This window comes from Gorilla gorilla, chromosome 4 (assembly GCF_029281585.2).
Source record: "Gorilla gorilla gorilla isolate KB3781 chromosome 4, NHGRI_mGorGor1-v2.1_pri, whole genome shotgun sequence".
Taxonomy (NCBI): Eukaryota; Metazoa; Chordata; class Mammalia; order Primates; family Hominidae; genus Gorilla; species Gorilla gorilla.
Window position 1 is genome coordinate 168,116,354 of NC_073228.2, and position 25,732 is coordinate 168,142,085.

Sequence of the window (25,732 nt, forward strand, 5' to 3'; positions counted from 1 at the left end):
AAACTCATGTTGAAATTTGATCCCCAGTGGGGTGATGTTGAAAGGTGAGGCCTAAGGGGAGAGGTTTGGGTTCTGGGATTGGATCTTTCATCAGTGACTTGGTGATGTTCTCTCTGTAGTGAATGTGTCTTGCTCTCATGAGGCTGGATTAGTTCTCACAGGAAGAGAGTAGTTCCTGAGAGACTGGGTTGTCAGAAAGCCAGGACGTCCCTCAGGTTTGCCTCCGTTGGCATGTGTCTACATCCCCTTTGACCTTCTTCACCATATTGTGAGGCAGTGCAAAAACCCTCACTGGAAGCCAGGGTCATGCCCTTGAACTTCTCAGCCTTCAGAACCTTGAGTTAAATAAACATCTTTCTTTATAAATTACCCAGTCTCAGATATTCTTTTATAGCAAGACAAAATAGACTAAGACAATGTGTGAATCCATTTCTCAATTTGTAAGTGAATTGAGGTTATAATAATAATATACTCCTCATAAAGCTCTTGTGGAGATCACATGAGTTCATACATTATAAAAACTTAAAGGAGGATAGGGCATAGGGTAAACACACCCATGGGCAAATGTTAGCTATTAAAATACAACACTTATTATCACAGACTAAAGTGAGAGAAAGCTATACAGCATAGCTTATTATTCTAGTTAGATCCTGAGAAGTAATAAGTGTAACAAAAACAAGAAGCTATTTAAATCTATTGAGCTTGTGATATGTCCCTGGCTCTACAACAAATTGGCTTTCTAATAATCCCAATGGAATGTCAATGAAAATTAAATTGTTAGAAACATTTTAAATAAATAAATTGAAAGTTTGAAAATCTGGAATATGTAGAAATTTAATATGCCCTTAATATTTCCTATTCTTAATTTAGAAAAATATATATCGCCAAACCGTGGAGTTTCACACGTGATATTAGGACTGTGGACAAGGAATTGTATACTAAATGCTAAAGAACAGTGTTTTTTAATGTATATTAAGAATGTTTTGGTTACTAACAGAAAAGCATATCAAAGTGACTTAAAAAGTGATGTAACACATTGGTGCACATAACTAGAAGTTGAGTTCCTGTTGGCTCTAAAGTTGTTTAATCCAAACCTACATTGATTTCTTCAAATATCTAGTTTCTTTCTTTGTCTCCAATTTGTCATATTCATCTTAAAACTGGACCCTAACTCATTTATTCATCACTGAACAATTTTTCCTCCATTCCGTTTCACTGGGCCAGTGTAAGAAACTATGCTGTTCTTGAGCCAGTGACTATCAGCAAGTGAACATCATGCCCTAATTGGCTCAGGTCTGGGTTTATTAACCAATTACTTCCAAGTATGATGCTATTACCATGATAGGCTTAGACTCAACAAGGTCTGCTGCCCAACATGAAATCATTTCCCTAAATTACACTGTACTTCGCAATGGAATAAAGGTGAAATGCATGCTGTGATATCACTTACGATATCCATCAATCTTACTATGGCAGACACTGTTATTTCCCCCATATTCCCTTGTTTTCTTCTTTTTAAGTAAAAGACTCTTCAGATTTTTAGCCATATACATGGCCATTTCACATAGACACTCTATTTTCTAGTCTTCCAGTCTCATTTGCAGTAAGCTCTGGCCATATGGTTAATTTCTAGTCAAAAACACATCATGTTCAACTTCCAAGGTATGTCCTTAAATAGGGAACATATTGTCCTCATTCTTCTGAGCTCCTGAAGTTTGAATATCAATTTAGTGGCTAAAGCTTGAGATACTATCTTGGAGTGTGTTGCTAATGGTGGAGCAACAAGGACCCTAGTTCCTGATATCATGGAGCTCATATCTAGCCCTGGAACACTTAGCTGCAGACTTCATTTTCATGAGGGATAGAAATAAAGTTATATTTTAGTCTAGCAACTATTTACTTCAGGTGTTTTGGCATTCATGGAAAAGTCTCGTCCTAACTTATACTTAATTATTTTACCAAATACTGTTGCCTACATTATATGATTGTGCTTTAAAAGTCTCATCGTTACAGTATACATTGATTAGGACCAATATTTGAGAGTGTGCATCTCAAAATTCTGTGTCCATAGTTTAGTAACCACCTGTAGTTTTGTTAGCATGAAAACAACTTCTGACTCTCTTTATGCAAATACCTGTAGGCCATTATCTGCTAAATCTTTCTTAAATATGTGGTATATATTAGCCTACGTTTATTTGTCTATTAATACTTGCAAAAGCCACAGCAAAGCATGATGTATATAAATAGGATGATTTTTTGTTATCAAAACTGAATGATAGCTATAGGAAACCAGTGAGTACCATTAATTTACTCTGTTCAATTCTTTGCACTTACCTTCTTTCAGACTCGTTCATCAATTTCACTTTAGTTTATCTCAGTTTCTATTTTTGGCACCTGTGAGATATGGATGCTTTTTGTTTGTTTGCTCACCTCTCCCCAACCCTCCCTACTCAGTCCCTCAGGAATACTGAGACTAGAGAAATTCATCTTCCCCTACCATGAAAACATTTATCTGGGGCCTAACATACCTGATTTTTATCTTCTAAAGTTAGAAAATTCAGTTACTTTGGCGACAGCTTGGGAATGAGGTAGGTTCTCCAAGTTTAGTAGAGTAGAAAACTATCTAAAATAGTTTTGTTCAGGGTGTCCAGACATTTGATAAAACATTTTTTACCCACAGAAAATGTGGTCCCTTAGAGGAGAGGCAAGGTCCTGAGCCAAACTTTATAATGTACGTTCCTAGGAGGGAAAGCGAGGGAAATTCAGTCCACCGCTCTGCCTGCCTGCCTGCCTGCCTGCCTGAGGAGTTGCAGTGCGGAGTATCATTGCAGCGCTTTTCCAGGGAGTAACGTGCTGCACTGGTTCAGGGCTTTGTCTTTATTCACAACACATTCATGTGTCTCAGCATGGGGGCAGCTGCACTGTTGCCTGCCAGCCTGTCCTCTTTGACTGCCGAACGAACCAAAGGATAACTCTCCATTCGTGAAAGAGAGTGAGCTACAGAGGAAGAAAGACCACGCAAAAGGGAGGGGGAGAGAAGGGGGGGAAGAGGATGTTCTCCGGCTCACTCCTACATTAGGTCTCTGTGCAAAGGCAGAGGCTGTGGGAGCAGCATCAAGCAAGACTTCGGGCAGTGATTCTAACTATTGCCCATGAACACCGTGGCTGGGACGACTTTGACGAGGCAATTTATTACTTACGCATAGAACACTAGCTGTGCTGAAACTGGGAGCGCAAACAGCCCCTTGTTTTCTAATTTAGAGACTTGCATCTTTTCGACACTCAACGGTATCAAGACACTCTGCTACTACAGGTAAGACGCAGTTAAGATTTGTCTATTTGTGACATCATTACACTTTAACACACTTTAAACTATGAATACTTTTTTTATATTGTGCCTGGTCTATGTTGAACTGCCTTTTTCCCTTCATATTAGTCTCTCTTCAAGTAAATAATTTCACTAAGAAAAAACTGCTGTTAAATGAAGGAACCACTACTAAATCTTTGCTAAGAGGAATCTACATAATTGTATTTCCATGAGCTCTGAGTTCACAGTTGGGAACTTGAACTTAAACTGGGATCTGGGATGCATTTCATGATATATATATATATATATTTTTTTTTTCTAAATGTACTGAATTATTCACTATCATTTGGATAAGCCAAAATTATTCTCTTGCTACAGTACTGTGCTGTGTATATGTTTAGTGGCTGTTTTTTTTTTTTTTTTAAACCTCATAGTTTGGTGAAACTAATGATGAGGCCCATAACTTGTGGAGTTTGATCACATCATTACCATGTGGTGTAATCTACTCAATCAGAAAGATGTGCTGTTCTAGCCTTTACTGAGAAGGTGTTATCTTGTGTACATACATATATCATCAATAGGTAGCATGAACATGTGAAATATTTGTAAGACTAAGAGAAAATGCAAGGATGGTGATAATTCACATGCTGTGTGATATCATTGAGTCTCGAGTTTGCTTTACATAAAAATTACAAAACTACCTTTGTTTTTATAACTGGTCTCCATCTTCACCTGTCAGTTTTTACAAAATAAAATTAGCTTTCAGGTGAGGTCACTCGGAGTTGTTGATATAGCTGGGAAAACTGTAATCACAGAAACATATTAATAATGTGTTGAATGTCTATAGAGATATAGGAGTAATATTATCAACAGGCTTGTACAATTTTCCTCTGCTCTGTTTTGATAAGAGCATCTCATAGTATTAGTCACTTGTAACTTGGATTGCATTCTGCTGTCCCATTCAGGGTCCCAATGACTTGGAAGTAAAATTACATTGTTGTCTGTGATCAAAGCTAAAAGCTAGGAAGATTTAATAATAAAGTCTTCTTTCCTTGACATTTTTGCTTAAATTTGCCCGAGCTAATATATATATTTTTCTATTCATGTGTGTCTGAGGTGCTCTTTCTATTAACCGTATTTTATATAAGAGCTGCTCCTATTTGAATTCCTACACCTGAACTATTTAATTGCTGATAATTGGGCATCATTAGATTGACACTTGGATAGCTAATGGCTTTAACTTTGACATACAATAAAATATGTAGCATAAGATTAAAGCAGCTCCTAGCAGAGCACATGTTTAACAGTGAGGTATTGTGAAAATAGAACCATTTGCATTTAAAAATACATAATTCATTGGAAGACTTGTGATTCTTGTTCTTGTGCATGACTTATTTCATTTCCAATTTCACTTACAAAAGGTTTAAGTCCTTGGGGAATGTATGTAAAATATTCATTTGACTGAGGGTGTGAAAATTAAAGGAGGAATGAATTATTACTACAGTGACTTTTTTTTAGGAGTTTTTGAAAGTTAGTAACTGGCATGAATGTAAAAAATTAACTTGAGAGTCTCTCCTAGGGTACACCAAAAAAAGCAAGAAAATGTTGATGTGAAATATATGTCAATATGCGAAATTACTCAGAAGATGAAAGGGAATTAAAATAGAAAAGAGAAGTTTTACAGTCTGTAAAAGGAAGAATATTTTCAGCAAACATAAACTCTATACTCTTTCTTTTATGACTGACAAGGAAACAAGGTATCAAGAATAGTATTTCTCCAACATGAATGAAATCCCAGTGGCCACATATGAGGTGCAAAAATAAATGTTCTTTTTACTTAGTTAATAAATTTGAATATGCAATTACTGAAATTATATCTTGCATGAAATATTTATTGAAGTTATAAAGTTAGAAAAGTCACTGGCAAACTATTTCAAAGTTTATTAATATTCATATTATTTATTCATATGATTTATATGTTTTCCTTTCTTCCTAAGGAATGCGTATACTCAACACAATGGTATATGTGCTTTGTTTTGAAACTTTTCAACATTAGTTTTAAAATTACTTACTAAAAATCGTTCAGACCAGTCATCTCATTTCTCCAAAAAGAGACATATTCTAGATTTTCTTCTTGGATATACTACAAAAGCACTAACTTTATATTTACACACATTAAAGCAATATGCATTGTTTAATGATTTATAAACATTCAGTATTATGTTTGTTTCTCCAGACTTTCTAGTTTTTCCAACTGTTAGAACTTTACAAATGTCTTATAAGAGTAAATTCATTATTACTATGATTTTCAGGGTCTTGGAGTTGTAAACTGTTTTAGACAGAACCTTTTAAAAATTATTGGAGTAGTCATCTCATTAATAACACTTTTAAGTATTTTTTCAACAATTGCCTGATATATTTTGGCAGGAATATGTCCCTTCTCTCAATTTCTTTAGAATTTCAACTTTTCTACTAGAGAAAGTTTGGAAAACTTTTCTTTCAATGTCACTTTATGTTTGAACTAGATCAGAAGTTGTAAGCTTATCTGGATCTTTAGTAATATCAGATTAGATAATATAGTTATTGTAATACTCTTTTTGACATGGGGGAGTTTTCATGTGATGCAGAACGTATTAGCTAAGGTGGAATTTGGTTAAGTTAGTTTTGAGGCTTTGGATGATGTAACAGAAGTTAAAAACAAAATATTTCATTTCCTTGCTATCTGAGGGGATATAAACTGTCCTCTGCAAGCATACTGCATCAATTATTTATAATTTGTTGAAACAGATTTTGTTTTCATTGGTGTGGTATTGGTCTACTGAAATGTTTCTTCTTGATTTTCAACAGGAATTTTATTTTTATATTTCTGGGGGTATTACATGAGTCTTTCACTGGAATCACGAACAGTTCCTTTGAAAGTCTCAACAACATAAAAAAAAAGACTGTAATCTCCAGTCCTTTTTCATGATGATATTAATATTGAAGCATGAATAGAAATAGCTACAACTAAAAATTCTGAAATAACAAGCAAGAATAAGTAATGAGAGACCTCCAGCTAGTTTTCTGGCTCAGTTACTTCACTTAAATATCTTCTTAGACTGTGGTGTGGATCCTGGAAATCAAAGCTTCTTGCTGATCTCAGTGACATAGAACTGGCAAGAAACAGCTTCCTCATGCTGCCTGTAGGCACCAGTCAACACTGACCCTTAGGAAGAATTTTTTGGACTGAAATAATTGTTGTATTTTAAGTTATCTACAAGTAAAATACAATAGCCTGTTCAAGTAAGTTAAGAATTATCATAATTGTAAAATGCTGATTGGCTGTTTTGAAGTCAGTTGCAGTATACATTTTAAAGGTCATATTTCAAAAGACTGAAATAGCCATAAACTTTGAAGGGCAAAACTATTTGATCTCTGTATTGTTTTTATGAAATAATTAATAATATTTCAATACACAATTATACAATCATCTTTAAAAATATAGTAATAGGTGTATCCTACTTCAAGGAGTGCTGGGATAGTAAAACCTGTTTATTCCATAAAATGCTAACTTGAAAAGTTTATTATTAAGACGTATTTTTCCCAGAAAGCTAGTCAAAATGGTTTTTAAAGAACAACTTTATTGAAATGCATTAAATACCATTAATTTTACTAAAAACATTGATTCACAACTAGTTAGAAATCTAACCACCAGGCAAAGTGAGGCTTATTTGCAACCACAATTACAGGAGTATATGTGTGAACTTACAAATGGAAACAATCCTAATTTTAAAACATAGCATCCGTTCATTTACTTTCCTAAAACCATGTAAATGCAAAATGGCAACACCATCTTAGCTTATACATTATTTCTAATGTGATTATAATAGTAGGATACATAACAGCAAAGGAACATGCTCATATGGAGAAAGGTTAAATTGTTAGTTTTGTACTATATGAAAAGTCAGAGATTAAAGAGTCTTCCCTTATGTGAACTTTCTTTATTAGATTAAAGGGTTCCTGACATTTCAGAAAAGTTCTGTTCAAATTAGCTTCCAGTGTTTTTCTTTAATCTGCACAGGCAAATATTACATGCTTTAAGGTTGCTCTTAGAAAGTAACAGCTTCCAATTAATTAGTTTCTGCTGACAGATATATACATTGTAAATACAAACCATAGGGTTCCAATAAAGAAGTTAATTCAGTTCCTGCCAGAGAAGACTGGGATCTATATTCTCTTTTAAATATTATTTTAAAAATACTAAACATTAGGCAATTATATAAAGAAGGCAAATTTCTACTTGTGATTAAAAGAGATTATATTAACACCTCAAAAGAGAGTATGTAATTTTCAATGTGTTTAATAAACACGAAGTATGAATTTAGGTACTTTCAAATTGATATTATCTCAAAGATTCTTTTTTTGCAATATAAATATTCATTAATTTTTCACAGGAAATATTATAAGTTGTCCTATAATTCAGTTTATTATTTTGTTCAAACAATAATCAGAATATTTAATTGTGTGAAGCAAGGGAAGGAAATATGGCAAGCTTTTTAGTAAAACTACTTCAGTCTAAAATAGCATTTTTACAGCCCTATTTGCTGCAATAAATTCTAAATCATATGTTAAGAATACATTTCTTATCATCTGGAGCACCTATAGAATGTCATCACCATATCTTCCCTTTAAAAACCCAGGTCTTCTAAATGGTGTTTCAGTTCCAACTGAAAACATGTGGTGAGTCCAGATGTTCAAACGCAATCACTCCCCAAAGGCTTACAGTTACAGGTTGTTTCAAGAATGGCTATGTATAAATACACACATCAGAACCCTAATTTAAAATTAGAACACAGGCTGTGAAGTGCATAAAAATGGTAAGAGACCACAGTTGGCTGTGTAAATTCCTTGTTCAAATGAAAATGCATTCTCCGCCCCATCAATGTAGCACATCTGGTAGAGTCAATAAATTCTTACAAAAGTTTTAATATATATGTAAAAGGATAGATAATAGGTATGACAATATTATGCGAATGAGAAATATGGTTTGCTTGGTAACCTTATTTTAAAGAAATTTTGAATGGTATCATTGGTCTGGTCTGGAAGTTTCAGGGTTCAAAGTGTTTAAAATGATTAATTCCTCTAGTAATTTACAGCGATTAAGGCATAATGAAACAAAAGGTGATTACAGGAATAATAACAATTGTTTTGATTTCTTAACAGTTAATTCAAACCTCAAACTAACAAGAACATCAGAAAGAGAACTTTTCCTTAAGGAAAGCAACACTTGCTAACTAAGGATATTTATGATGCTTTGCTGGCTAATTTATCCAGACAGATAAAACAAAAGCAAGTGGTACATGCTGGAACAGTGAAAACAGCAGACAGATTTATGAACCAGAGGCAACTCTCCTGGGACTCCTCCATAATTGAGTTCTTTATAATCACGCATTTCATTGCTTCATATTTTCCTTTTTCTTCCAATCCTCCTTTTATAAGTCACATTTCCAAGAGTCTGAACAAGGGTAGGAAAACCCATCTTCAGCATTTTCTTACTTCAAAATTTATTATGCATGTTGTAATCAGATCTCCCAAACCACTCAATAACTTTCCCTCTAGTCAAAATACTGCCACCAAGCCAAAACGGTAAGGTTGAAATAATCAAAAGAAATTCCCAGTATCAGTGAAGAATGCATGCTGTTTGTTTCTACCTGGATGGGAAAGGAAGTATTCTGGTTGCATGAGGGTCATGTCAAAAGAATCAAAATCTTACAGATTGAAAGAGTCCACAGATTCAAATCCGTTTTAGTTCAATCTATGGGCCACTCTACTTGAATTATTGAGGAAATATCTTGCAAAGATGGGAACAAGTATAAACACATTTACCACATGTACCGCAAAACTCCATACAAGGGTTAAAGATGTGTGACTAACATAACAGATACAAAACAGTCCTCCTTATTTCTAGCATAATAAATATTAGAGGTAGGGGGAGAAGAAGTCAAACAGTTAACTGCTCACTCCCACTTTCAAATCATTGGCATAGATAGCTCCTTGACCAAAGTGTAATGAGAAAAATATTGCCTGATCAAAGGGAACTTTTGTAACTAATAATTATTCCTACTGTGTCTGATGTTACTGCTACCAATACTGATTGTTTAACCATATGCTACTCTAGACACTAGATAATACATGTTATCCAATTACAAAAACTGTGTGAAGTCAAAATTAGTATCCGTATTTAAAAATCAGTAAATAGACTTGTTTAGATTAAACATCCTGCTCAAGGGCTCACCTGACTTAAAAAAATCAGAGCCAGAATTGAAAGACAGTTCTATGTGTCCGCCAAATCCTATATCACTGAGATGTGATATCTACTATTTTATTCTAGGAATCTGCATACTACTAAGTGGAAGTTAACAATGGACATAATACCCAGTAGAAAAACAAAAAGGAAGCAATCGTAAGAATATAAGATCTAAAGGGTATTAAAAATTTACAACTAAGTTAATCGACTTCAGCAATTAATCCTTGCTTCCAACTATGCTCATTTTCTTTTCTCTTTTTCTTGTCTATTTATTTTACAAGTTTGAAATATATATAGCCTTGTAAAAATGCTGAAACTGAACGGAGAACAATTTTCCTTATCATTCCCAGAATTTATGAAGTGGTTATTTTCAACCAAATTGTCTAAATCATGGAAATGTCAAAATATCAGTGCATGTCCTGTCGTAAAAATGAAAATAGGTTCTCCTTGGGGCTTAGTGCCTCTAGCCAAAAACAAAGGATCTGCTTGCTATATTTAAGTCAGCCTGGTTCACTGGCCAAAGAGTTACTGTTCCCTCAAACATAAGCAAGATTTTAAAACTGGTGCCATCTGTGCAATGTATATTGCAACATTGTGTTTATCATATTTCTTCAATTAGGGTCAAAATAATTGAGTCAATGCCAATCATCTTCAACTTAAATATTCCCACTTGAATTTCTTTGGAAATCAAGAATGCTGATTATTATGTTATTATTAACCAAATCACTCCAATTCATTCTATAAGGTCACTTTTAAAATTATAAATATAGAATTTACAGATATGTTAGACATTTAAACTACAATGTCCATCTGCTTAAAATTATATTTAAAATACACTTTTTTATGGTGGAGTCTCTAAACACTTGCCTAATTAGTTCCCTGATTTAAATCTGACAATCTATAGTCCACTCTACATAAATAATGGAGGTCAAGCCTTACAAGCCTTCATTTCTCATAAACATTCCTCATTTCTTAGTCTAGAGTTGTGTGCATGTATTTTTTTTTTGGTTTAAATAAATATGTAGATAAACAGATATATAAACAAATATGTCCATATAGAAACTCTAAGACTTACTGACTTACTCAGGGGGAGTCCAAAGGCCGTAAAAGATATCTACATTTGACAAAATTCAAGGTTTGTCTACTTCTAGCAAAATTTAAAATAACAAAAGGAATTATAAGAGGGCACAAAGAAGATTTAATTTTTAAAATTAATTCTTAACTTTCTTAAATTTGCTGAAACTACATTTAAAGTGAATCAGTACCTAGAACAGTATGAGACACATGCACTAAGTTTTTTTAATCGTATCATACAACAGTTACTTGTGTATTTCAGGGCTTGCTAAGATTTGGTTAGCAAATCCTTGTGCGTGTTTAGCTTTCTTTGCTCTTTTTTGGGAAGAAAGGTTATATGGTTCTGCTGTTCTTGATCATTATTATCAGAGTTTTTTGCTTGTAGAAGGTTTAAAGGGTTTTTAAGCTGGTTGAGTGAACAGCTACTTAACATCTACATTTTGCTTAACTAAACTAGATGGAGCACTATTACCTGCTAGTACTCGGTGCTGATATTAATGAGGTGACAGCATCCAAAGTTCTCAGTTGTCACTGTGTTAAGAAACAAGAACCAGTTAGTTACCTTTGGATTTCCTGTACTATTACTTTGGTTTAAGGCAATCGTGGAGATAAGCAGTTGGAGTTGCAGGTCACACCTGGATTTATCAAATATTCAGATGAATTATAGAATGACGTTTGGCTAAGATTCATGAATGTACATCAGTCAACTGAGTGATGGCTTAAAATGTGGTTGAAAAATCAATTATAGAGCAATAAAGTAAAGCAGCTTCAGAATATAACTTAAAATATAAATAAATATCCATGATTCCATACTGATATAAATAAATGCTTGAAAAAAGTAAATGGGAGAGTAGATGAATCTCCCATGCAAAAAAAAAAAATTGCAGATAATTCATGCAAGTACACTGCTCTAACGAACGTGGGGCATAATTCTCCACTCCTTCAGTGTTGGATGCTTTTACTGACTTCTTTCCATAGGGTTCACTATTAAAAGGGGGCAGGAGGAAGGAGGGTTTTATAGTGGCAAAATCCGACAGATGTTACCTCACTCACGTGGTGACAGTCAACATCAAAAGTGTATCCAATAAAAACAAATCTGGACTCCTCAGAGAAAGAGAAACTTTATTCAAAAAGACTATTGTAACAGGTAGGTAGCTCTGATCTCAGAAATCTGCAAGTGTCTCAAAATTTAACAGTAAAAGGCTCTTCTTTAATAGAGTAAGAAGGGATAAGCAGTATATAAAAGGAAATTGTGTGCTATGAGCTGAATTGTGCCACCGTATTCACATCTGAAAATCCTCATCCCCGGGACAGTAGTCTCCCTTTAACTGTAGGGGATACATTCCAAGATCGACAGTAGATACTTTAAGTAGATACCAGATAGTACAAACCCTATATACATTCTGTATTTTCTACTCATGCATAACTGTGATCAAGTTTAATTTATAAATTAGGCACAATAAGAGATTTAGCAACAATAATATTAGAACAATCATAACATTGTACTGTAACAAAAGTTATGTGAATGTGGTCACTCTCTCTCTCAAAATATGTTATTGTGGGCCAGGCATGGTGGCTCACACCTGTAATCCCAGCACTTTGGGAGGCCGAGGTGGGCAGATCACTTGAGGTCAGGAGTTCAAGACCAGCCTGGCCAAAGGTGAAACTCCATCTCTACTAAAAATATATAAATTAGTTGGGTGCAGTGGCAGGCGCCTGTAATCCCAGCTACTGGGGAGGCTGAGGCAGGAGAATTGCTTGAGCCCAGGAGATAGAGGTTGCAGTGAGCCGAGATCCTGCCACTGCACTGCAGCCTGGCCAACAAAGCGAGACTCTGTCTCAGAAAACAGCAACAACAACAACATATGTTATTGTGCTATACCCACTTATTTTTGGACCAAAGTTATCTTGGTAACTAGAACCCCATAAACTGAAACTGTGGATTAGGTGGGACTACAGTACCTGAGAATGTGACTGTATTTGGAGATAGGGCCTTTAAAGAGGTAATTAGGTTAAATGAAGGCGTAGGGCTGAGCCCTCATCCAATCTGACTGGCGTTCTTGTGAGAAGAGAAAATGTGGATGTAGAGAGATGCCAGGGATGCACGCATGCAAAGAAAAGACACGGTGAGGACAGCGAAAAGACGGCCACCTGCAAGCCAAGGAGAGAGACCTGACACCTTGATCTTGGACTTCTCCCCACCAGTACCGTGAGAAGATAAACTTTGTTGTTTAAGTCACCCAGTCTGTGGTGTTTTTGTTATGACAACCCTAGCAAACTAATACATTGGTCAAGCAGGGGAGAAGAGTGACCAGCATGGTAAGACAGGAAATGCCTCTTGCTGTAGTAAGTTGATTCTCAGGATAAACTGATAAGGGAGGCATGTTCTGCAATTAATGTTTGCCCAGGCTTGAAAGAAACAAAGTTCATGGATCTGTGGAGAGGAGAGAAGTCCTACTAGGGTCTAGTCAAGGCAAAGCAGAGGATAAGAAATGGGCACTTATGAACACTTGGTCAAGTGATTAGTCATGTGAGGAGTATGTACTCTTGACACAATGTGATGAGCATGGCACATTACCTGTGTGGTCCTCCTCCCCACAACCCATAACTTCTGTCTAATTATGGAAAAAAAATCAGAGAAGTCTCAGTTGAGGATATTCTACAAAACATCTGGTTAGCAGTCCTTAATACTGTCAGGGTCATCAAAATCAACAGAAGTCTGAGAAACTGTCATAGTCAACAGACACCTAAGGAGAGATGGCTAATAAATGAGCTGTGGTATCCTGGGCAGGGTCCTCGAGTAGAACAAGGCCATTAGGTTAAAACTAAGGAATTCTGATGGATGTTAGCCAATGGTAATGTATCGATATTAGTCACAATTGATATTGTGACAAATGAACCACAGTAACGTAAGATATTAGAAATAGGTGGAATTGGGTGTCGGGTATAGGGGAACTCTCTGTACTAGGTTCACAATGTTACTGTAAATCTAAATCTGTTCTAAAATTAAAAGTTGACTTTAAAATCCGTGACAACAAATAAAAACAGTTAATGAATTGCAACAATCGACTATTTCAAATAAGATAGCACAAAGCCGTCATTAAAAAGTTCAAATCAGCCTTGAAATACCACTGTGTGTAATTATAAAACATGATTTAATTGCCACTTTAGAGGATCCTGACTTTGGTGTAAGGTAAAGTATATCTGCGTTTTGAATTCTGTGAAATTAATACCAAACTTTATGAAGGTAATATTTATTGGGTTTATGCAAAGTGGCAATCAATGTGTAGAGATTACAGTGCTAAATCATGTGCGTTTTCTTCTAGATCATTTTTTTCTCCCAAGTCTGCAAACTTAACTTCATTTTGCCTGAATGGGATCACTAACATCCAGGCCCTTCACAGATTCTTAGTAACTGTGGTTTTCAGGGCCTTTTATAAGAGTCCCTTGCTGACCTCAATGCTAAATCTCTCTCCATATTCACCTTCCAATTGCCTTATCTGTTACTCTAATTTAGAAAATAATTATGCATTCTTCCTCTTCCTCTACATGTAACACTAAATGCAATCCATCTGATAAGTATCTCACCTTTTCCCTATATAAAATTCCAGTACAAACAAGTACAAAGTCTATTCCATATAACTGCTTTTTTTTTTTTTTTTTTTTTTGTATTTCACTCAGGAAAAATAAAAGTTACTTTTTTTTCTGCCTCTGGTAGTGTTCCCTACATGTGCAAAGAAATGAATGCTGACTTTTTTTCTAAGTGCCAGGAAGCATTTTCTCATTGCGGTGTTTCCATTGATCAAAATACTTTTATGAACCATTGTCAAGTCAAGCGATCTCCCACTTAAGAAATCCTACTGCAAGGATACTGTAGAAAGAGCTTTTGTGCCTATAGACTTGAAAATTTTATCACAGTCTTCACTGGGCATTCGTATTTAATTCTGTCTTGCTTTGAATTAAAAAAAAATCATTCTGCTTTCTTAAGGATAATCAAAAAGAAGTGGTAAAAAGAAGGCTGAGTAGGCAAAAGATAGTTGTTTGATTTTATTTGCTATTTATTTATCATAGTTGATGCTTGGTTCATCATTAAAATGATCATTGAAATCTGATTGATTAAAAAAATCTCGCAAGAATAACAATGTTACTCTTCAGTACACTTTGTTTATTGTTCGGTTTCTGCTGGCAAGTTTGAATCATTACAGTTATAGAATTATATTTTATTAGGTTTAGTAATTAGCCTTTTGGAAAATGAATATTATATTTTAGTAGCTTGAAAATATGATCTGTATGTATGTATTGCATTTACAGTTTAATTAGGAAACTAATGAGATGTGATTGACAATCTGACTGGTGAGAAGCTGGCACAATAAATTTCTATTAGAAGACTTGAGTTTTTTTCTTCCAGCTTTGTATTCATCTAACCTCAAAGTACAGGAATTATTATATCGAACACCTGCCATCCTGGCCTTTGGAAACCATACTCTTGGGAAAATACCAAACTAATTATAGCTCATATAAGGGACAGGTGGCAGAATCAACTATTTGTGAGTTTACCTTAGAAGAGTAAACTATGGACAGATTTTGTGACTAATTAGATGAAAAAAAACTAATAGAAAGTAAAGCTTGATTGATGCATAGAGTAGTATTGTTTATTTAGATGGGGTTCACATTTTTATAAGTGTGTGTAGGGAGATATAATATATAGATGTATATTTGTAATGTATTATGCAGTATAGCTGGCGTGTGGAAGAGACACATTTCCAGTGTCATTAGTTTGCTTTGAAAATCAGAACTATTTGTCAACTTTCTAGGCAATTTACAAACTTGTTGATGTAATTATTCTCTGACACATATTATTTCTTTTAGTACCAGTGTACTTCTCATGATTTATAGTGAATTCATATTTAAGGCATTTTCCACACTTACCTTCCAACTGTCTGAGTCTCGTTCCCACGAACATCATAAATTCTAATGATAATCCTATCAAATGCAGAGCTTGAGATGACAGAGTGAATCACAACTTCCTTGGGTTGTTATAAATAAAACCAACATCCTATTGTTAGATTTCATTTTGGTATTATTCAGCCAAGTTCCATTATTTATTAAAAAATATATTTTAAATCTAGCAAATATATGGCTGTAAGGTAAATTTTTCATTTTCCTGCTGAAAGTCAGCAATCTTCTTTAGACAGTAAAGCCTGAATCAGAAATACGAGTAAATACATGAGTATTTACTTACTAATGCAATAAGTAATGAAAAAAATAGTAATAAACACAGCTATGATGTACCAGACATTGGGTTAAGTGGCTTAACATATTGTTTTCCATCCTCTTAATAATTCTGTGAGTTATTCTTGTCACTGCTTTAATAATTAAGGTTAGAGGCCCAGAAGTTTAATAATTTGCCCAAAGATACAAATATAATGAGTGCTGACCTTGGATTTGAACCTAGGTCAGCCTGACTCCAAAGTCATACCTTTTATTACTTTTCTGGGCTAAAAGTTAATTCCCTGTGAATCAATAAAACTTTCCATGTGAAAGAAGGGAAACTAATGAAAAGGGTGTGGAAATTAAATTGAAGTTAAATTAAACTCATCATTAAAAAAACAATGTTGATTCATAGTTTCTGCAATACATAACCCAATACTGTGATTATTCTATAATATATTTTTTCCCAAAATGAAAAAGGGGTACATTTCTCCTCTTAAAGTTGACATGGAAAATTTAAATATCATGTATTAGAAAAAAAGCAGTGGTCAATTTTTTCGATTAGACACTAAATTTTATGTATTTGTGTGTGTATATATAATTTTTATATAATATATAAATTGTATACATTGTATATATTGTATATAATTGTATATATATATATATATTAGTCATACCAGTGGTGGAATTTTTTTGGATAGTGGTTGCTTTAGATCACTAGCTATTCAGGATGAGGCAGGCAGATTAGAAGAGGAAGTAGCAGAGAAGTTCAATTAAAGGAAGACTGAACCAACTGAAGATCAATCTACAATGAAGACTAAGAGCTCTGAGTAGATAATGTAAATCAATATAAAATATGATTGGACTGTGAAAGGTGTGATTTTTCAAGCTACTTTTTAGGAAACTGTCTATTGTATAAATTAATATCCATGAATTTCTTTCTAAGAATTTTGCAGGTGGCATGTTCTTGAACTACTCTGTGCATCTTGCCAATTTAAATCCTACATGTCCCAAACGTCATGTTGTATAAACTTTCATAACAAGTTTTCGGGTCCAACAAACATGAGCACCTGTTATGTGCAAAGTAAAAATCCTTTGCACAATATAATAATGGACAATCATTTAGCACAGTGACTGTTAGCCCATGGTAAGTTACATTTGTGCATCACCCCGTGTTGAGTAAATTATTGGAAATCTGAAAACAGATCATGTCAATACACTGGTGAGTGGTAAAATAGCCCAAATGCCAGATGTTATAGAGGCCCTTCCCTACCTAGTCTTGGTGGATGCATGAGCTTAAGTTGTATCTCAGCTATAGTTTGAAAGATGATAGCGCTAAAGCACCCTTCATCTCTAACCTTTGCCTGGTTCTCCAACAGAAATTCATTTCAGACCTAATAGCCATTATTCAAGACAAGAATCTCTCAAAAAAACTTTCAGAAAATAGGCTTGGAGTTCTGGGTTTGACTCACTGTTTAACAATGGCAGGCTTCAGTTTCTTCCTTTTTAATATAGGATTAATAATTGGACTTACCTTATAATTTAAAGTGAGAATTGAATGGGAGTACGTGAAATGCTTGCAGCACTCAGTGCCTTGAATATCAACGTCCACAAAACGTATTATTAGGCTGTCTTTGAATAGTGTGACTGGTTTTTAGTGTTTAATTGAACAGACTGATTGATCGATTAGGTCAATGATTCACAAAGAAATAAGATTATCTGACCCCTTAACATATAAGAAACACACACACTCATCTTATTTCGAATGTGAAATCTTAAAGATATTAAATGAATTCAAATTCATGAGACCTCAATCTTTGACAAACCTTAGAAAACTGAGATCAGCTTATTTTTCATAAAATATGAAATATGAAATTCACATTTCAGTCTTTAATAGTATTGTAGAAGGCATTTTTCATGTTATTTAATCTGATTCTTGGAAAATTATATGATGTCCATAGTTTCCTTTTGACGATAGTTAAGGCGTTGAGTGAAAAAGTAGGGATACATGAACATAACATGTCTATTCCAAATATCAGGATCCTAAAACCATGAGAACACTAAGTAACTAACGAAAAGATAATAAAAGCACATTTTCCTTCCATTTAAAGTCTGTTTGCATGCACTATGATTTTTATAACTCCAGAAAAAATGTACATGTTTCCATGTTGTCATGCTATTCAAAAGCTGAAAATCATAGAAGAATGGGAGTTAGATACACTCCTCTCTAGTAAGGCATCTTTATCGGGGCGGATTATTGTTCTGGGTTCTGTCTATGGATGGACCAAGGATCCATATGCTGTTTTAAATTGTATGGATATTTGATGGATTTGTATACATGTATATTTTGTACTTTTCAGCTTTTACCATGTTTTGAGAGAGTGTAACTTTAGCACTTAAGCATAACTGTTAAAAAGAATCTTCCTACAATGTAAGTACTGAAAGTAATGGCAAAAACTGCAATTACGTTTGCACCAACCTAATAATTGAGATTGTTTGCCAAAATTCTTTCTCCTGTGATTTCATTTCTTCAGATCCATAATATCCTTCTATAATCCCTTTCAAATTCAAAACTTCTGGATCATTTCACTGTAAGTAATTCACAAATATCTCTCAAGTTTTCTCTCAAGCATCATCAAGGAGCTAAGCATTACTAACTGGAGCAGACCCAATTGTTCAAAAACTCAATAGCTCCTCTTGTTTTTCAAACATGCATTCTTCATTGTTATTAATGAAAAAACTAAATGATTCATGGTAGTGTTTCTCACACACTTCTTAAAAGAATTTGTCTTTCTTTAGTTGTGATGATTATTCATTTATCCTATAATAGAATGGGATGATGGCGTAAAGATGAAGTTTTATTAACAACACTGGAATTGCTTGAAGTAGATTCGTTATGCTGAAGGCCAAATTAAAACGAATTTACTTTTTCAGGTGGATGACTTTTTAAACAAAATAAATACATATTTGTTACACATTTTTCTGAACAATTCAAGCTATACAGGGATTAAATATGGGTTAGAGAAGACAGAATGTGTTACCTGAATGAAATAGGGATTAGTTCAAATACTAGTCTGGGTGTGCTGTGTTAGTTGGCTCTTGCTCTTGCTAGTCACCCAAAACTTAGTGTCCTTTTTTCCCCTTACAATTGTATACATTGGTTGGTTGTTTCTGTGGATCTGCTTGTCATGGCTGAGAAACTTGGGCTTGCTCATTTATCTGTGGTCACTTGGTCGATCAGTCAGAAGCTGACTGGTCTTGGATAATGTCAGCTGGGATGACTCTGTTCTGTCCCACACAGCTTCCCATCCTCTAGTAGGCTAACACAGACGTGATCTCATGGCAATAGCAGGTATCCCAAAGAAATATAAATATGCAAGAGCTTTGTGAAACCTCTGCTGGCATCGGTTCTTTTTATGGCCCAATTGACTGGAGCAATTTACATGGTCAAACTAGTTTCAATGTGGAGAGCTCATTAATTGAAGTCATCAATGCAATTAAATTATACCAATCAAGTTAATGCTATTGCAACCACGTTAGCATTAGCAACAATATCAGAGAAATTGACCCACACTATAGATATTTATCTCTCTGCTATCATAGTCACTCATGGATACCTGATGAAGGATGCATCTCAATTCAAGACAATACAAGTAACTGGTTTTTTTAATGATTGGAAACAAATTTCTCTCTGTGTGGTTAAATGGATTATGGTTTATATATATATAATATATATTTCATTGAACACTATGTAGCTATAAAAAGTAATTAGGAAGCAGTGTGCTGACATCCAAATATATGTTGGATATATATTTTTAGGAAGATGCATAAAAGGATGAATATGTTAGTACTGGCATAAGAACAAAGAGGAAAAAGAATATACAGACACACATGCATAGTATAGAGGCTTGTGTACAAGTCTCTGAGAATCTTAAGAGAAAAGAAGGAAAAATATTGATATAGATATAACTTGCAAGAAGCCTATTAGAAAAAGAAGTCTTTTCAGAGAATATCTTTTTATGCTTTTTGAAGTTTGAACCACATAGTATTATTGATAAATAAATACATTATTAAATAAATTATTAAAACAACAATAATCACAAAAAGTAAAAACAAAAAGGCATGTAATATTACCAGGTATCTGTACTCTCTTACTGGTCTACCTCTTGCTGGTTATGAGAACTCGGTCAATTTTAATGAACTACATGAGCTAGGGTTTTTCTTTCCAGAAGTTAAGGATAGCAGTACCTCGCCCACATAATTGGTGTGCAATTTAAATGGGAAAATCCTTATAATGCACTTAACTGGTGTTTGACACATAGTAACTGCTTAATAAGATTTCAGTATTTTTTTTCTGTCAGCACTATTTCATTATTTAATCATAGGAAACGTACTGCAAAGGAGCTAAGGTACAAGTCAAACTGAATTTCCACTGGAAATGTTTTGCTAGGTCATTTTGTCTTTCTCTTTTTTATTCATGTCTCACTTTTAATATAATCTTTGCTCTCTTTCTAGCCTCTTCCCATTTTTACATTACTGAAAGGTCAAAATCAACAATTAAAATATGAAATATACAGTAACCATGTTAATACCATACTAGAAGTCTCAGTTATTCCTTTCATACGTTGGTTGCGTGAAACAAATGAAATTACATCATTGATGAGAAACTTCTCCTGGTAGAAAATCAGTAAGATGATGTGTAAGTTCCCCAGTGAAAAGGACTGTTTTTTTTTTTAATTTGTTTGTCTGTTTTAGGCCTTAGTGGTGTCAGATGTTGCAAATGTTAGATAATAATGTGATCTCCTTCACTGAAGAGACGTTCTTAAGTTTTTATTTAAGCAGACACATCGAGTTTTTATCTTAAAGCCTGTGCTTTGGGGATCTTGTTTAATTAATCTAGAGAAGATTTTGTTTTTTGTGGTTGTTGTTTTGTTTTAAATAATAGAAATACCTACCTTTTCTCTCCACTCAAACAATCAAACATGGATTGAATACTATTGACATCAAGGAATTAATGTAGTATCAGTGTGATATCCAAGAAAATATTTATATTTTTGGAGATATCAAATTTAAATACCAATTTATTTTTAGGTTTTCAACGTTTTATGGGGAAAGGGCAAAAATTCCATGACTAGGATTTGCTTAAATTAATACTATTTCAACTCAACCACAAACAAAAAATGTCAGAAAAATAAGTGTCTCCATCCATTGGGCTGCTATAAAGATACTATTATAGACTAGGTAGCTTATAAACAACAGAAATTTATTTCTCACAGTTCTGAAGTCCAGAAAGTTCAAGATCAAGGCTCCAGTGGATTTGGTATCTGGTGAGGGTCGGTTTGCTGGCTCCCAAGTGGTGCCTTCTCATGGTATCGTCATGTGGTGGAAGGGGCAAGGGAGCTCTCTGTGGTCTTTTATGGGGGCACTAATCCCAATCATAAAGGCTCTACCCTCATCATCTAATCACACTCCAAAGGCCCCACTTCCTAGTAATATGACCATGGGGGTCAAAATTTCAACATATGAATATTAGAGAGACTCAAACATTCAAACCGTAGTCATAGGTGTGCCAAATTATTGATATTTGTTGAATCCAGGTGACATATTTGTTACTTTGTAATTCTGAGATTATTTAAACATTGTCATAATATCTTGTGTTTTTTTTAAATCTAGAAGAATTCTATACTCAGATTACTTCACAAGTATCATCCTCCCTTGACCTTCAAAAAACTCAACTCGGAAATTTTACCCAGTGTTTTAGGGATGTGATATGTATAAGAAAGCCATCTTTAGAGCACTTGTCATATAAGCCCACTGAAAGGAAAAGCTTGGTCCTACATTAGCCAGTTGGCAGAAGAGTGTACATTTATTTACTTCATGTTCAAGTAAAATAATTTAAAAAAAGACCACAAGCTAAATTCTAGCTTTATTGAACTTATTTCAGTTTTTCAAAAATGCCTTTTCTTTGGCCTCTGTGCCTTTATACACCTTGTACTCTCTGCCAGAATATGCTGGATTTGACTGGGTCCTATCACAGCTTATTCACACATCCTTCATCAGAACTTCCCTAACTACACTTTCTATACCCAGAACACAAGTGTCTCATATATTTGTTCAATAATGGCACTTATATTTTATTATTACTACTCATTAAATCACCAGCACATCTTGTGCTTAACAAATATTTGTTGAATGGATGAATAAGTGAGTTAATGTAGAAATGAATACTTGCCTCTAATGTCTGAGAAACGCAAGGGGCAAGGTTGTATCTCTTTGTATTCCAATGTTCAATGCTTTCAAGAATACAGAATCATTTTAAAAATATCAGAAATCAAATCTTGACTTCTAAAACATAACTACACTCATCTAAAATCTGAACTAATCAACAAAGAAGCCACATCATAATGGAGTGCTATAGCTATGGTTAGAGCCATATGCATAGTCTCTAGAAATCTTAAGAGAAAAAAGGAAAAATATTGATACGGATATCACTTGGAAGAAAGCTAGTAGAAAAGGAAGTCTTTTCAGAGAATATCTTTTTATGCTTTTTGAAGTTTGAACCACATAGTATTATTATTGATAAATAAGTAAACAAATACTTATGGCTAAGAAACCAATGCTTTAGTTTTGTGCTTGAGCCTCAGTTCTCAAACTTTCTGAAGACTCAAAAGAGTCTTCCACATACAGATCTGCTATACTCACTCATACATCCTGGTCTCCAACATTTTTTTTTTCACGTTGAACTTCCATATCCTACAAAGAACATCTCTGGGTCAGACAGAATTAATTATTCTGGTTCTTCCTTTTTAGAGTAAACAATGAGAAAAAGGCAAATATGGAGGTAATTATCCAATACTTGCAGCTGAAGACATTTCAAGTACACTGTTATTTATCTTGTTAAGAGGAGAAGGAACATGGATATAAACAAGGAAAAGAATTTTATACTTTAAAAAACGACGAGAATGCCATGTGGAGTGTAAACTAAGAAACTTCAATAAATAACCAACAGTGCATATCTGTCAGGGGAGAATTCATTGCTTATTAATCACAAACTGGGTTTTATAATGGTGTATTACTTGTTTCAAAGTTCTGTTTTTCCAATCCCCAAGTTAGCAGTGTCTTTTCCTAATTAAATTGGATTTCTTCCAATATGCCTCAGAATAGTCACCAAGATTTATTCTTCTTCTTTTTTCCATGTGGCAAGAGTAATATAAATAGCAGGTGTAAAGATTTTCCTTCAACCATCCTTAAAATTTTAACTGAAGGGTTCCTCCCTGTATTAATGTATTCCAGCCAGTTGACAAGATAATGCTCCACTGATGTTGTATATCTAATCTAACCTTTTGTCTTTGTCAGGAAAAGAAAGATTTTTCTTGGAGATAGCTGAGTGCAAAAGAATGCAGTTTGTCACTTTAATAATAGGTCAGGGAGTTGTGGCATGGTTTGTGCTATATTTTGGCACAGGCACATGCCATTAAAAATGAAGTGGCTCCTTTATAAAGTAATAAGAACACAAACTAAATTTGTGTTCCTAAATATGAATGGAGAAAGCAAATAAAAGTTTGAATTCAAACAAAAAGTCTCAACTTGCAATGTTGTTAGGTTTTTCACAGTAGTTTGTTTGATTGGTTATTTTTCATTAGTCACGGGAAAAATTAAAACTTTCCTGGAATTTTATGTCATCAATGGTAGAAACAGCTGTCATTTGTCCTTAAGAATGCTTGGCATGTTCCTCTGATTAGTAATAACTCTTAATATTCTAATCTTATTTCTTATTTTAATAGGAAATTACCTAGTTATAAGTTCAGTTACAAGTTCAAGAAAATCACTTTTATTTTAATTTTTTTATGTCTCTGGAAAAACAGGGAATAACTGCCCTTTAAAACTGAATGAGAATTAGTAGAAAAAATCTCTACTCTTTAAAAAAATTAATTTTGTCAAAGAACAAATACTAAAAGTTTATTATTTTTGCAGAACTATATTTTCCCTCAATCCTGATTCCCCTTAACATAACTTCAAAATATTCTTTCTTAAAAAACTGTTGGGTATCATGCTTAGTACCTGGATGATGAAATAATCTGTACACCAAACCCTGAGTCACAAGTTTACCTATACAACAAACCCGCACACACACCCCTAAACCTGAAATAAAAGTTGAAATACTTAAAAAGAAAATCACAAGTTAGACAAAAAGTTAAACTATTTAAATTATTATAAATATAGCATCTTAATAACTCTAATTATAAAAAACCAAAATATTATTCCATTTGTCGTATTTACTTATCAATTCTATAAAAGTAAAATGCTGTGTTTCATAAATGTAACGTTATTTGAACGGAGTTATCGGAATGTTAAAGTATTTTTCTTAAGTTGTTTAAGAGTACAGTTGAAATTGTGTCTTTAAACTAGTGTATCATTTACTTTTACAGCAATTAGTCATTTTACAACTGTCATTGAAAATTAAGTCATGACCTATTTTTAACAAGCAGGAAAATCAGCTGACGTGGCATCTATCTAGAAAAGGTCTACATAATTGTTAGAAACATAAACATGTATCAATTACTAATAGTTATTCTCTATAGCATACCTAAGTAGGTAATAACACAAAGAATTCTAGTAATTCTAGCTTTGCATTGTACTTGATTTTAAAATGATCATTATTTTACCGTAACTTATTTCAGTGGTTAGACTCTCCCACTCCCTTTTCTTTTAATTTTATTGTCACAGATGCTAAAACTTAGAACTAAAAAAAAGATTTTATCATTCAAGAAAACAATTAAAAACAATTAAAAATTTATCAGATTTATCAGATCTAAAGTCTGATTTCTATCATCATATAATCAGCTTTGGAACATAACGCATCTTGTAATGTGTTAAGTTCTAAAATATAAACATTAGGAATCTGTTTATAATCACCAAATTCCTGCGAACCTGGAATGGAAGAACTGCTCTGTTCATTTGAGTGTTCTCATTAAAACAAAATTATTCTTCTAACTATTAGAATATTATAAAATATAAAATATGCCACGTTGACTTTCATCTTTCTTTGATACTTCAAATTATAATTTTAGGCTTATGTTCCTGAATATTTTTACTCTAAAATTGCTGCTCAGTTTTCCAGTTGTTGGCATCCTAGATAAATAGAACATTGCTCATGTGAATAGTAATTCCATGGTTTATGGATATCAAAAGTTCATAAAGCAATACAGTCTTAGGAAATGGTAGAAACTTTATGAATCATCTAGGCAACTACTACTGTTAAAATGACCCACTTTAAAATATCCTCACTGGTCTGCCAGCCAAAACGTCCCAATACTTCAAGTGATAGGGCTCTATGTCCTAAGGCAGCCCAGTATATCATTGCAGCTCAGGTTACTAGAAGTTTCTTTCTAATAACATGCAAATATCTTTCTCCTTGTGGTTTCCACATAGTCATCCCCCCATATTCTCTTTTTACAGACCACTGCCTGCCTAATCCTTCATGTGTCAGGACTTCCTTCATGCCATCTCAGTCATTGTCCCCACCACTGTGACAAGGATGTGTGAGCTTCACCATTCTCCAGAAGGAGATATGGAAAAGCAGAGATGGTAAATTAATGGATCAAACCACACGGATGTGATTATACTCATCAGTTTAATTTCAAATCAAATCTTCTTTTCAAGACACTTGTATGTTTCCTTTTTCTTCTTTGAATAGTCTCGAGAAGTTCCCCCAAGTTTCTAGATTTAGGACTCAATGGGTTTTATGACATGATTTGGGTTTCCTTACCACCTTGGGCAAATTCCTCTAAGAATTTCTTTTGATCCTTTGCTCAAATTTTATCCTCTTCTTTCCTGCCTCCCTCCTTTTATAC

At 33.9% G+C, this 25,732-nt stretch overlaps 1 long non-coding RNA gene across 1 annotated transcript in view; it reads left to right on the plus strand.

Annotated features, from left to right (window-relative positions):
- The window catches only part of LOC129533638 (uncharacterized), a 65,773-nt gene extending 40,373 nt beyond the window's left edge, over positions 1–25,400 (plus strand). The window contains exon 4 of the long non-coding RNA XR_008679922.2: positions 25,338–25,400. This is a non-coding gene — a long non-coding RNA (uncharacterized lncRNA). The remainder of the gene's footprint in view (positions 1–25,337) is intronic.
- The last annotated feature ends 332 nt before the right edge of the window (positions 25,401–25,732 follow it).